Raw genomic sequence first — 12,004 nt, 5'->3', positions numbered from 1 at the left:
GAAATTTTAAAAATTTTAAAACGTGACATTCACTAAAATCACATATTATTACATTACTGTATCAAACCATTTCACATACATTTTGTTCCTATTGCTTTGTCCTTTGCCCTGCCTGCATTTTTACTGTTCTTTCTGCCTTGAAACTGAGAAATGTCCATGGCGTCCAAAAAGCGTCCCTTTTATGTCAAAGCGGTTTTAGACCAGCTAGAAAACCGTGATAGTAAATTAGTACCACTTGACAAATTTCCCCACAAATCATTATCACTCAATTCTGCATCAGACACTGAAAACGATTTTGCGACTTTGCTCAGTGATGTGCGAATTTGGTGCTATATTTCAAATTTTGGTGTTTTTGGTTTGATTATATTATTGAATTACATTTATTATTATTTTTATGGTTATTATATTATAATTTATGATTTCATGTTTCAAATTTTATCATACCCGAGATGTTTACTAGACTCTTGTTCGGACAGATTTCAGTGAGTTATTTCTAAAAATTATAGGCCTACAATAAAAAAACGATATATTTCCATGCAAAAAAATGTACCGCTTTGAGCACAGAAATATTGACATAATCATACTGCTAGGGAGGTTAAACTTCAGGTTTCTGCCCTTTTTATATCTTTTTTTTCAGAGACAGTTGGCCTCTCACTTTTTGATCATGATATTTTGTACAGGAAATCTCCTATGTAGTTCTTCCTTTTCATTCTCCGGTGACGGTGGAATCTGAATTTGTTTCTCTCTATGCTTCAGAATTTGCTGTTTGAACATGATAGTTACATTCCTCTCTCTACTCTCATTAACAAGGTGTTAATCCTTGTAGCCATCGCTTCCACAAGATAACTATCTGAATGGGTGGTCTTCTCCTGCAAGGAACTTTTTTCAGGTTTTGGCAGGAGCAGGGGACATGTGCAGCATCGGATTGATGCTGCATACACCTAGGTAAGTATAAGTCCTCATGTACACTGGACGTTTACAGCTGCTGTTTTTTGGCTTTTGGTGTCTTTTTCTACAGCCAGTAAACTCCCCACAATGTTATCCTCTGTGTCCATGTGCACATAGGCTGTAATCAGCATTTGTTGGCTGGAAAACCCCCCAGAACTAGTGGGTTTCTACCAGTGTTATTAAAACGCCCAGTGTGCATGGAGCCTTAGGTGTGTGTGTGTATGGGTTTTTTTTGTTTTTTGTTTTTTATCAGCCCATATTTCCCTTTTTAAAGCAGTATTAAACCTAAAAGTAAACATTTATTATATTGCAGCCTATTATTTCTTATGATGGCTTTATTTTTTTTAAATAGGACTCATTCGCACCATACGTGTATGGAAACTGGCATGCAGATTCACTTGCAGAGACATCAGTTGCATCTGTTTTCATGTGCCTTTCTATAAGTTTTATACAGGTTTTAGATTCCTGTGCAGAAAAAATCTGCACATGATACTAGTGTGGTGAACAGGGCACATAAAAAACAATTGATTTTGTTGTGCCCTTGCAGAATGCTTGCAGAAAAACTGATGTATCCGCACACTGGTGTGAACGAGGCCTTAGGCATTCTTTTTTCTATTTTCTTCTGGTGATCCAGCCAGAAAACTTGGATGTTTTTCAACAGAGAAAGTTCTCTTGCAGTTAGAGAAGAGATAGACCATTTAACACTGACAGGAGTGCCTAAAACGATCAGCTTTTATTTATGTAAACCTTTATCCCAAAAGGTATAAAAACTGTTTGCTCTAATTGATCATAAAGTGTTAGCTGGAGTTCAGCTTGAGCTTGTTACTGTAATTAAATCTGCTAGTACATCCAATGATTTCTAATCTGCAATATATAACATTTTTGGGTTTAAAAATGGTTTCTGCATGCATTTAAGTAACCATTTGTTTCTAATATTGTATTCATTCCAATTAATGATGTCTAAACACAAGAACACATATTTAAATATATTCGAGCTTATCAGTCCAAAGAAGTGATAGCTGCATTAGTTTTAATTTTTCAGGCTAAGAACTTTTGCAGCAAGTATAGCAAATACCTGTTAATCCCGCCAGAAATGCAGTGTCCTTTTAGCTTCCTCTAAGGTTCAGTCTGGTCATAGTTCCCTACATAGGTACAGTGGATTGAGTAAAAGGATTCTTCCAGGGACAGTGTTATTCACAGGATTACCTGGTAAAATTAATGCAACAGGAAGAAGGGTCAGCGCACACCGGAGGATAGATGAATATAGTGTATATTTATTGCTCCATAGGACACACAAAACATCAGGACATGAATAAAGGACCTGTTAACGCGTTTCACGCGATCTCATGCTTAATCATATGATTAAGCACGAGATCGTGTGAAACACGTCAACAGGTCCTTTTATTCATGTCCTGGTGTTTTGTGTGTCCTATGGATCAATAAATATACACTATATTCATCTATTCTCCGGTGCGGGGCTGACCCTTCTTCCTATTGCATTGTGTGTGGTGGCAAGCCAGAGCCTGCACCTGTTGTGGATTGATCAGGATTGTTTGCATGAGCGGTATACCTTTTGTTCTTAAAATTAATGCAGCCACTGCATTTAAGAACTGGTAAGCTTCAATACATTACATTTTTTATTTTCTTTTTAACCACTTCCCATCTGCCCTATAGCAGAAATACTGCTACAGGGTGGCATGGGTGCGCAAAATCACGTATGTATATACATGGTTTTGCAGCTCCGGGTAGGGAGTGTGCGCGAGCCCTACCCGCATCGCCATTCGTGGCCTTTGCTGTCAATCACTGGGTCCCAGCCGGTGATTACTCGCTGGCACTCGGTGAACACCAAGTATTATTGACGGGGGAGAGAACTGTATATGTAAACAATACAGTTCTCTCCCCTGTCAGCTCCTGTACACTGCTTTGTATGGCTCTGCATAGCAGAGCCATACAAAGCAGTGTGCTTACAGTTGAAAGCACACACAGCACATAATGTGAAACTGCACATAGTTAACCCTTTGATCGCCCCACATGTTAACCCCTTCCTGCCAAATGCCATTAGTACAGTGTCAGTGCTTTTTTATTAGCACTGATCACTGTATTGGTGTCACTGAGGATGTCAGTGACACCAAGTCGGTTCTCCCCAGTGTTAGAATGTCTGCCGCAGTCCTGCTATAAGTCGCTGCCATTACTAGTGAAAAAAAAAAATTCCAGTATATATACCTCCGTTTGTAAACGCTCTAACTTTCGCGTAAACCAATTAATTTACACGTATTAGGATATTTTTTTAGCAAAGCCGTAGCAAAATACATTTTCCGTAAATTTATGATGAAATTTGATTTTTTTTTTTTTTTTAATTTTTACTGGACATGTTTAATAGCAAAAAGTCAAAAATATTGTTTTTATCTTAAAATTGTCACTCCTTTTTGTTTATAGCACTAAAAATAAAAACCGCCCAGGGGATCAAATAACACAAAAAGAAAGCTCTATTTGTGGGGGAAAAAAACATATATTTCATTTGGGTGCAGCGCTGCATGATCACGCAATTGTCAGTCAAAGTAACGCAGCGCCGTAATGCAAAAAATGGCCTGTTCAGGAAGGGGGGGGGGGTAAATCCTCTGGAGGGAAAGTGGGTAATAATGCACTTCTGTAAAACCTAAGAAGTAGACTGGAATGATCAGACATGAGTTTTCATCAGTTCAATTTATATCCATGGACACCTTTTACAATGTTATGAGGAGACCTTTGTGCAGGTTTATTTATTTATGTTTCTTCCAGTTAAAACAGATGCCCATTGCACAGGAACTGCAACACACTGTTGAATAATACATTTTCTTTCTTTGCTTTCTAATCAGTAATTACACTTTGCAGCTATTCAGGCCATTTGAGCTCTGTAGATTTCAATAAAGATACCAACATATTACATTATAGGATTGTTTTGTTTACCTGCCATTCTTACTGGTGCTTTCATAAGCATGTTGTGTAAGGGCTGTTGCAGCATAGGTTAATTCCTCTTTATAACCAAAACCTAATGCAGCCACAGACTATTCATACTAAAGAAACTGAAGGCTGTATTATTTCCATTCAAGATTTTTTTTTTTCTTCTGTGCGCGGCCTATGCACAGAACCAGAAATCCAAAGTAACTAAAGGATAGTTGGAGGCAAACATGCAGGACTGAAAAATGTCTGGTAGCCAAGGTTGCTTAATATTGTTAATTGAAGAATAAATGCCCTGCCTGTGAACAAGTACTTGGTGTGTCCTAACTTGAAATGATTAGCTTCAAATCAGCTCAGCTTTCTCTGCATCTGTTTCCCTGTAAGCAATGGCAGCCCTGTATTTTTCCTATGACAGTTTTCTTGGAAGGTTCTAATAGATATGGGAAGGCAAGCACCCTCTTTATAATTTTGGTCTGGGTCAGGGGGTGATTTCCTGTTTGTGGACGTGAACAAATGGACTAGTAGCAAAACGTGCATCTACATTCCACTCCCATCATTTCTTGGCTCCAGTAGAACCTCTCATTTAAAACTGGACTGTGGGCAAAAATCTACAGTGCCTTGAAAAAGTCTACATGCCCCTTGAAACTTTCCACATTTTGTCATGTTGCGAAAAACAAAAATGTATTTTATTGGGACTTTATGTAAGGTAGACCAGCACAAAGTGGCACCTAATTTTGAAGTGGAAGGAAAATGATAAATGTTTTTCAAAATTTTTTACAAATACCTGAAAAGTTTGGCATGCATTTGTATTCCGCCCCTTCACTCTGATACCGCTAACTAAAATCTAGTGGAACCAATTGCCTTCAGAAGTCACCTATTTAGTAAATTGAGTTCACCTGTGTGTAAGGCTGGCCATACTATACAATTTTCTGCCCAATTTCCTTTAGATTTACCTTCAACTGTGTAGTGCAAGAGCCTGCCTAATTGGATACGATTGAAAGTGTTGTTAGTTTTGACCTCCTATTATATGGTTTTGGTAAATCTAAACCAAAAATCTCAAGAAAATTGTATAATGTATGGTCAGCCTAATTTAGTCTCAGTATAAATACAGCTGTTCTGTGAAGCCCTCAGAGGTTTGTTAATTCATATTAGTGAACAATCAGCATCATGAAGGCCGAGGATCACACCAGACATGTCTGTGATAAAGTTGTGGAGACGTTTCAAGCAGGGTTAGGTTAGAAAAAAAAAAATCCTAAGCTTTGAACATCTCACGGAACACTGTTCAAGCCATCATCTGAAAGCGGAAAGCGTATGGCACAACTGCACACCTACCAAGACACAACCATCCACCTAAACCGACAGGCTGGGCAAGGAGAACATTAATCGGAGCAGCAGCCAAGAGGCCCGTGGTAACTCTGGAGGAGCTGCAGAGATCCACAGCTCAGGTGGGAGAATCTGTCCACAGGACAACTATTAGTTGTGCACTCCACAAATCTTGCCTTTATGGAAGAGTGGCAAGAAGAAAGCCATAAGTCCCGTTTGCAAGAAGCCATGTGGCACAGCAAACGTGGAAGAAGGTGCTCTGGTCAAATGAGACCAAAGTTGAATGTTTTGGCCTAAAAGCAAAAACACTATGTGCGGTGGAAAACTAACACTGCACATCACCCTGAACACACCACCACCACTGTGAAACGTGGTGGCAGCATCATGTTGTGAGGATGCTTTTCTTCAGCAGGGACAGGGAAGCTGGTCAGAGTTGATGGGAAGATGGATGGAGCCAAATACATCTTAAAAATAAACCTGTTAAAACAGACTTGAGACTGGGGTGGAGGTTCACCTTCCAACAGGACAACATCCCTAAACATACAGCCAGAGCTACAATGGTTTAGATCAAAGCATATTCATGTGTTAGAATGGCCCAGTCAAAGTCCAGACCTACAGTGCACCCAGAAAGTATTCACAGCGCTTAACTTTTGCCATATTTTGTTATGTTACAGCCTTATTCTGAAATGGATTAGAAATTCTTTTTTTTTTTTCTCAACATTCTACAAACAATACTACCCCATAATGACGTGAAAGAAGTTTGTTTTGAAATCTTTCTAACTTATTAAAAAAAAAACCACATCTATATAAGTGTTCATAGCCTTTCCTCAATACTTTGTTGGAGCACCTTTAGCACCAATTACAGCCTCAAGTCGTTTTGAGTATGATGCTACAAGCTTGGCACACCTATTTTTGGGCAATTTTTCCCATTCTTCTTTGCAGTACCTCTCAAGCTCCATCAGGTTGGATGGGGAGCGTCGGTGCACAGCCATTTTCAGATCCCTCCAGAGACGTTCAATTGGGTTCAAGTCTGGGCTCTGGCTGGGCCACTCCAGGACATTCACAGAGTTGGCCCGTAGCCACTCTTTTGTTTTGTAGGCTGTGTGCTTAGGGTCGTTGTCCTGTTGAAAGATGAACCGTCGCCCCAGTCTAAGGTCCAGAGCGCTCTGGAACAGGTTTTCATCAAGGATGTCTCTGTACATTGCTGCATTCATCTTTCCTTTGATCCTGACTAATCTCCCAGTTCCTGCCGCTGAACATCCCCACAGCATGATTCTGCCACCACCATGCTTCACTGTCGGGATGGTATTGGCCAGGTGATGAGCGGTGCCTGGTTTCCTCCAGACATGATGCTTGGCATTCAGGCCAAAGAGTTCAATCTTTGTTTCATCAGACCAGAGAGTTTTGTTTCTCATGGTCTGAGAGCCCCTCAGGTGCCTTTTGGCAAACTCCAGGCGGGCTGCCATTTTGCCTTTTACTGAGGAGTGGCCTCCGTGTGGCCACTCTACCATACAGGCCTGATTGGTGGAGTGCTGCACAGATGGTTGTCCTTTTAGAAGGTTCTCTCTCCACAGAGAAACGCTGGAGCTCTTTTAGAGTGACCATCAGGTGCTTGGTTACCTCCCTGGTAAAGGCCCCTCTCCCTCGATAGCTCAGTTTGGCTGGGTGGCCCACTCTAGGAAGATTCACGGTGGTTCCAAACTTCTTCCATTTACGGATGATGGAGGCCACTGTGCTTATTGGGACCTTCAATGCTGCAGAAATTTTTCTGTACCCTTCCCCAGATCTGTGCCTTTATCCAATCCTGTCTCGGAGGTCTACAGAAAATTCCTTAGACCTCATGGCTTGGTTTGTGCTCTGACATGCACTGTTAACTGTGGGACCTTTATATAGACAGGTTTATGCCTTTCCTAATCATGTCCAATCAACTGAATTTCCCACAGGTGGACTCCATTCAAGTTGTGGAAACATCTCAAGGATAATCAGTGAAAACAGGATGAACCAGAGCTCAATTTTGAGTGTCATGGCAAAGCCTGTGAATACTTATGTACATTTTTTATTAGATTTTTATATTTAATAAGTTGCAAAAGATTTCAAAACTAACTTATTTCACATTATGGGGTATTGTTTGTAGAATGTTGAGAAAAAAAATTAATTTAATCCATTTTGGAATAAGGCTGTAACATAAAATGTGGCAAAAGTTAAGTGCTGTGAATAATTTCTGGATGCACTGTAAACTCCAATTGAGAATCTGTGGCAAGACTTGAAAATTGCTGTTCACAGACGCTCTCCATCCAATCTGACGGAGCTTGAGCTATTTTGCAAAAAAGAATGGGCAAAAATGTCCCTCTCCTAGATGTACAAAGCTGGTAGAGACATCCCCAAAAAGACTCGCAGCTGGAATTGCAGTGAAAGGTGGTTCTACAAAGTATTGTATTCAGGGGGGCTGAATACAAATGCACGCCATGCTTTTCACATATTTATTTGTAAAAAAATGTTGAAAACCATTTATCATTTTCCTTCCACTTCACAATTATGTGCCACTTTGTGTTGGTCTATCACATCAAATCCCAATAAAATACATTTATGTTTTTGGTTGTAACCTGAAAAAATGTGGACATTTTTCAAGGGGTATGAATACTTTTTCAAGGTACTTTAAATACACAGATGAAATACACATATATGGGTACTGTTTGTTCTGTCATATGATTTGCATTGTGTTCTATGCAGTACACAAGGAAGTCTGGAAAAAGATTTTCTGCTGGTAGCCATACTTTGTATATGAGTCACATGATATGATATTGAGTTTGTGATTCATTAATGGTTTCTTCAGGTATAATTGCTAAAATCGCTTAGACGAAATTCAGACAACGGCATTTTGTCATACTGTAGGTACCCTTTTGATTCCTAAATTGTAAGCTCCAAGGAGCAGGGCCCTCCTAACCCTCTTGTATTGTTGCTGTATTGTCTCCCGTTATATTGTAAAGTGCTGAGCAAACTGTTTGCTCTATATAAATCCTGTACAATAATAATCCAGCTTGTACCAAGGTGTAACTATGTGTATGATGTACCTGGAAAATGCCACTGAAAGCTGGAAACTGCTGAAGTGAACTCCCCTACTTCAGTGATCTCCACTTGCTTCCAGGTCCCAAGCTAAGTGATTGGCCTGTGCATTGTGACTACAGGAAGGAGATCAGCAGTTTAGCATGGGTGTTCAGAGAATGCTTTGCATTTTCTGAAAGAATGCAAAGCATTTTGCAATTGGATGTCACCGCCCTGTCTTTCCAACTCATTCAACCAGAGAATGGTTTGCATTCATTCAGAAAATGCAAAGCATTCTCTGAATGGCAAATGTGCTGAGCTACCAACCTCCTGCATTCACAGTGCATCAGGCTGGCCACTCAGCATGAGAACAAGTGGAGATGACCGAAGTAGCAGTATCTGCATCAGTGATTTCAAGCAGCATCGGCCAGGTATGTCATATGCATCTAACGGTAACCAAAAACCAGCACTCAAATCTCTTGCTGCACTCAAAATATGGAATCCAGCACTTGCTGAGGTGCCACCCTTGGTATATTGGGGAATCTTGATACTAGCAGAAAAGAACAAAATTTTCAGGGCACACTCATATTATCACGGTAATGCACGAGGAGCGTGCGCCTGTTTTGTTCTTTTCTGCTAATGTCATATCCATAATTACATTGGTCCAAGCTGAATCAGTGTAACTATGTACAACATGCCATTGCCTGGAATTCTTCTTTAATACAACAAGAGATAATGATAAAAAAAAAGAGAGAGAAATTGGTATTGCTTCCCTTTAGTAACACTTTAAAATTGTGTGTACCTGTGCAATAGCAAATAACTATGGCACCCAAAATTGTCCAAAGGCAACACTTTAAAAGCATTTTCAATACTGACCCAGAATTATCACTCTCACTCCAACATTAGTGATGTCTAATATGTGATGCAATCACTCTTTATATAAAGTGATCTACCCAGCACGTTTGCTTTTGTGCATGGGGTGATTGTGTAGTTTGTAACCCTTTTGTGTTATTGCATTGTTTAATTATTTTAACAATTTTATTTTTAATTTCTATTTAACATTATTACTCTCACAAGCAGCTTTGTGATAGCATGGGTGGTGCACAGATCCTATATATAGCGACATCAGGGCTCTGTTAGACCATTAGGGGGTTATTTACTAATGCTGTATGGTGCAAAATCTGGTGCAGCTCTGCCTAGAAATCAGTCAGCTTCCAGGTTTTATTGTCAAAGCTTAATTGAACAAGCTGAAGATAGAAGTTGATTGGCTACTATGCACAGTTGCACCAGATTCTGAGTGTTCCAGTTTTAGTAAATCTCCCCCACTATAGCAGGCCATACATGGGTCTAATTCTGAATGATTTTTCAATGGAAAACATTGTTCATTCTGTAATCCGATGGTGCCACCAATGATTTTGAAAATCAGCCGTATTTCACAAATGTTCCAGCATGCCCGATTTTAAAAGAAATGGGGAGGAACCACGAAAATCGTCCGGTGCCGCTGCCCCACTAACAGAGTGAAAATCGTCCGATTAGTCTTAGGTCTGATTTTCGAACAAAAAATCGTTCCAAAATCGACTCATGTATGGCCGGTCTATGTCTCCTATGCTATCCACTGCAACTAATCAAGCACAGATGGTTGGCTGTTTACAGTATAGTAAAGGTGATCGGGCATCTCTACAATTGTCTGGATCACTTTTACTAAAAATCTGGAAGTCGGGTGATAAAACAGCACCAAACTCTTGGCTGCAGGCATGAGCTTGTTTTAACCAGGAAGTCCAGGCCATTTATAAATGTCATATCAGTGGCAAGTGGGTTAAAATCTAATAATAGCCAACACTTTTTTAAAAGTTTTGGATAGAGTGAGGAAGGGTTAGAACCCCTGTTACAGAATATGTAAACCCAAACTTTCATATTCCTGATATGTACCTGCTATACCATGTACTTTGTATGAAAAAGTATCCTGTTCTCTTTGTACTGCACCCTTTGTGTGAAATCCCTGCTGGTCCTGAAAGTCCCTTTTTGTTTTCCTGTTAAAACTGACCAGACTAGGCAGGAGAACACACCATGGTTAGTTCTCCACCTATGCTGGGATCTCAGCTTGCTCTCCAATGATCAGTCTTGTAACACACACACTCACACACTCTCACACTCTCTCACTCGGTGTCCTGCTGTTTCTCCTCCCTCAGCTTTTATGAGAAAAGAGGGTATATGTTAACTTATATAACAAACAAAAAAAGGGGGGGGGGGGTATTTTATAATTTTTTTTTTTTATATATATATACATCTATACACACGCTTTGCCTTTCATTTCTATTTTAAAATGAATGGGTTGTTTTACAAGGTGAGGGTTTACATTCACTTTACGTTTTTACTGATATACTGATTTTACAATATCCTTCCCTAGTCTATCCCAAACAAAAAAAATTGACTACAGATACACTTTAATAGACACCTCAGATGTACTGTGACACATGGAAGGTTCTGTCATGTGACCCTAGGACAAGAGTGGATGAAGCTGGATTAGTTATGTGGCATTCTCTTTTTGGCAGTGCTATACAGGACACTTGAGTGGGGAGGTGGGGGAGGGCATGCATACAGTATGCTTTAGCCCCCGGTCACATAAAAGCCGTTTTATTTTTTTTTAAATCATGTGACCTACAATGAAGTCGCATGATTTCAAAATCAAGTGACTTGCTGATTTCAGTTGCAATTTGCAAGACATCTGACTCAGATGTCTCTGCAAATCGCAACGAAAGTAGTATATGCACTACTTTAGAAATTGGTGCAGCTCCGACCAAGTTGGAACTGCACCGATATGACCGCTCTAATAGCGGACAATAGGGTGTGATTTGGCATATTATTTGCAAATTGCATGCCAAATCGCACCCCGCATGATCGGGGTGTTAGGGTATGTTCTGATGCTATTTCATATGTAAAGTTTGGCAATTTTGCTATAGGTTAGGGCTGGCATGCCACTTCCAGCTCCTTGTTCCTTCGCTATGATGAGTAGACTTACTGACTAGTGGGAAAGGATGGGGAAGCTAACACTAATCGACCATGTTGAAATGTGCAAATTTGCTGCTAGATTTGGGGCACTTCAGCACTCCAGAAACATGTAAAGGGTATGTGCAGTCACTGCTAGATTCCCCTGTTGTAGGAATGTGGCACATTTCTGAGACTGTTATTTTTTGTTTTTGTAAGTGAGCAATGCAGGGCTCTTAAAGTGATATATATATATATATATATATATATATATTTTTTTTTTTTTCTTTCTTAAACTAACAAACATGTACTTACCTGCTCTGTGCAATGCTGTTACACAATGCAGCCCCAGTCCTCTTCTGGGGTCCCCCACTGGTGCTCTGGGCTCTACCCGTCTGCTGAGTGTCCTTAGAACAAGCCACTTGCTATGGGGGCATTCATGCATGCTCGCTCCTGAGCCCTGCTCTGTGTGTCCATAGGGTACACAGAACAGGGCTCGACTCCTTGTCACTGGCTCTGATTGACAGCAGGGGAAGCCAATGGCTTCTGCTGCTTTATCTGAGCCAATGAGGATTGAGTAAGCCGAGACAGCCTTGGCCCTCCTACACATGGCTTGATTGAGATGGTGCTCAGGTATGTATATGGAGGTTGCAGGGAAAGATGCATGCAGGTGGTTTTTTACTTTGCCGCATGTTATGCAGTAAGATAGAAAAAACTTCTGCTTTTACAACCACTTTAACATGTGCTGAGCTAGTTAAAATGTACCTAG

At 40.2% G+C, this 12,004-nt stretch overlaps 1 protein-coding gene across 2 annotated transcripts in view; it reads left to right on the top strand.

The window, feature by feature from the left end:
* The window catches only part of NUFIP2 (nuclear FMR1 interacting protein 2), a 92,473-nt gene that overhangs the window by 68,525 nt on the left and 11,944 nt on the right, over positions 1–12,004 (top strand). The gene's annotated exons all lie outside the window — the stretch shown is intronic.

This window comes from Staurois parvus, unplaced genomic scaffold (genome assembly GCF_062004578.1).
Source record: "Staurois parvus isolate SC_StPar_1 unplaced genomic scaffold, SC_StPar_1.0 ptg000299l, whole genome shotgun sequence".
In the NCBI taxonomy this organism is placed as follows: Eukaryota; Metazoa; Chordata; class Amphibia; order Anura; family Ranidae; genus Staurois; species Staurois parvus.
Note: the sequence above shows the minus strand (reverse complement) of the source record. Positions and strands in the feature narration are given on the sequence as shown.